The following is a 3,410-nucleotide window of genomic DNA, read 5'->3' on the forward strand; positions in this document are numbered from 1 at the left end:
GCTGTAATGGACATGGGAAAGCCAATATTTTGCCCCACCACGAAGACTAAGACTCAAATGTCTCAATGGTCCCAATTTCACGACAGCCAAATGGATCCATCCCCTGAATACAGAAGACAAACCATTCGCTTTCTGGTACAAGTATTCCATCTGAATAACGCATGTAGAACTCATAAATGCGTGCGGGATTCTTCGCCACTCATTGTCCTTCTCAACGGCGCAAAACACAACGAGGACCGTCTCCCACGCCCCCTATTCTGCTTCGCCGCCTTGTCATTGTCATTCTCCGCTCTGATACTCCTCTCATCGTCAACAAATCCAAGCCCCGGTCGATCCCACAACCATACCCTCGCTTCTCTCATAATCTGAAGTTACCCGATAAGCTTCCCATCCTCAAATGGTAACCAGGATTATATGAGGATCACTAATATTTGTAAAGCTTTACTGTGCAAATTTAATAAATAGTATCAATAGTTCACTGCGAAACTCATATACGTATATAAACGAGATATGATACTACTGGAAACGGAATTAAAACTGAGAACGTGTCAAATGTTGGGCGTTATATACGAGAGCACTCGCATTAATCGTCCTCCGAAAGCGAAATTTGGCCTCATGATTACGGTTGTAAACAGAAAGAGTAAAAATTTGAATCTAATAATAAAATAAATTTTATTATTAGCGCCAATATGTCGCCTTTTGAGCGAAACATTCATCGTTGAAATGCCAAATATTTCAATAAATAAAAGGAATAAGGAAATGTATAGCAATAACATTTAGAGCAGTTTAATAAATATGAATAATAATAACAGCATTATTAATAGTTACATCGTAAGAGTTGTACTTATTCTGGAAAAAAATTGCATTTTCTGCCGGTTCAATGAGAAATTTATGGAGCTCAAAACATATTTTAATAATGTTAGTAGCCAATCATCGTATTCCTATTCTCAATTTATATGCCATAACCATAATTGACATATCTTAAATGGATTGCTCCTGATATTTAATACACTAGTTTTGTCTATTTATTGTATAATGTTCTTTAAAGTTTGAGAAATAATTGGATACCCAACATTTTTACAAGAAAATTTTGCATTACAACCAGTGACTCAAACTTCTATTACTTTCTCGCTGACGGTAACTATCATCGAAATTAATTTGTGGTTGAGATGGATGAATTTTCCGCTGAGGCATTAGGGCAAAAGTAGATTACGAAATACATAAAATCATTTGTTTATTATTTCGAGTACCTAAACAGATAAATCCAAGTATTAACAAGTTTATAACTATTTCAAGCGGTTTGATATCAAACTTTGGAAGTGGCCATCCGATGATATAAATATAAGTAGATTTTAGACTCTGTTAACAAGTCCCAGATGGCTGACCGATATAAAAAATTTAGAATAAGAACGGCTTCACCTCAAATACTGTGTGAATGAATTTCTTTAGAAGGAATTCCACCGTGTAAGATCTTTTGCGATGCATAGAATTACAACGGGAACTGAGGATGATACTCTTTCTGCAAGGCACAGAAATGGAAAGATACGGAATGGCGATTACTCAACTCTGTTTCCAGGAAGCCAATCTCTCACGAAGATAGTAGGCTATAGAGCCTTCCTTTGAACAAAGGAGGAGCAAGCATTTTGAGGGGAGCAGACGGAACAAGAAAGGAACCGTTGAGGAATTCCACATGGGAACTCGGGAGGAAGTCTTTTGTTGTGCTTTTTCTTCGAGATGGCAAATTGAGTTGTGTTTTAGGTAAGTACTAAGAAGCAACGGTTGAGACTGGTGACAATAAGAAATGCATACCCATTGAATTTATCCTTGTCGTTTCGAATGTCCATTAATTGGAATTATAATCCATTCCATTGGATAAATTCCCTCCATGAGACGTCCCCAATCGGAATACAAAACAAATCGCCCATTATAAACATCATGGCCCTTAACTGGGTTATGGTCCCGAGAGAAGATAGTCACCAATTGCTGGAATTGAATTAAATTAGTGCCACAGGTAAAGGACATAGCTTCTCATTTTCCAATAGCTCGACTCAGCGTTGCTAGAGACTGATATTTCGCCAAATATTATTGGTTAAGTTTAGGAATCAGATATCCACATCTAATGAAAATTAATAATGATCTATTCAGGATATTATGCTGTATGTGAATCTTGGTAATAGCATAAATTCTCCGTACTATAAAGAAGTCGAATAAAGTATCTGCTGAATAATTAGCGGTAACATAAAAATAGTTTTATTTGTAAAAAATTGAGCTTTTGTAGATACAATTTCATTTTAAGACTTGCAACTTTGAGTTGCTAAACGCGTAGTTCAAAGTATTCACTAAACTTAGATAAATAACCCTTAGATAAATAATCCCATGAGTTAATCGGGTGTTTTGAGGTGGCCCAAGTTGTTTCGGTAAGAGAGAGAATATGCTGAAGACGTCGAACATTTAGGACGTCCCGGGGCCCCCAAAAGTGATGCGGCCCCGGTGGTGGTGGGGCACCGTCCTCATATGCCAACTAAAATATCGCGGGTTCCCCGCCTAAAAGGATTTTTCTCCATCTAGGGCTTCGGTGCTGGTAATTGTTTATTGTTGTATCACCGATATAAAGACGGATGTAAAGGCCAAAGAGCTATTTTCGTATAAATGTGAATTAAATAAATAACAAACCTTGAAAGAGTGGAGACGTTTTTGGACAGGGATCTTAGATTAAGTGTTCGTATGGTTTCTGATGAACTTGGTATCCCTTAAAGTGATGTGCATCGACTTGTGAGCGAAAACATGGGTATGATAATCGGACGAATAAAAAGATACTCGCACGCGGATCTGCCAAGCGTCTCTCAACTATGCCTCAACCACCCGACAGGCCTGATGGTGCCCCACTAGATTTCTTCCTCTTCCCCCGCCTCAAACTCATGATGAAAGGACATCACCACGCCTCGGTGGAGGCGTTACAACAGGACGTGACGCAGCAGCTTAGCAGCATTCAGGGCGTCGCCTTCCAGAAGGCGTTCGAAGCGTGGAAAATCTGGTGGGAGCGGTGTATGGACGCACAAGGGTGCTACTTCGAAGACTTTGAATTAATGCATCAATTCTGGCAATAAATGTTTTTTAATCGACTCAGTTCTGCTAATTTTGGGACAGACCTTGAATGCTTTCTCAGGGAGCTCTGGAAGTACCCGAAAATTTCTCATGTATCGCGTGAAGCCGAGGTTACCCAGATAGGGGCAATGCATGCATTGTGAATGCAGGTGAAAAAATGCATACATTAGTCGTTCAGATGAAGAACATTTGAAATTCATTTTAATGCACAGTTTTAACTTAAGATATAGGTTTTTAAATTATCTCCGAAAATAATATGATAGAGCATTTCAATAATAGAAGTGCATACTTAAGCGCAAATAATT

This window comes from Hetaerina americana, unplaced genomic scaffold (assembly GCF_022747635.1).
Source record: "Hetaerina americana unplaced genomic scaffold, ioHetAmer1.1.p SCAF_51, whole genome shotgun sequence".
In the NCBI taxonomy this organism is placed as follows: domain Eukaryota; kingdom Metazoa; phylum Arthropoda; class Insecta; order Odonata; family Calopterygidae; genus Hetaerina; species Hetaerina americana.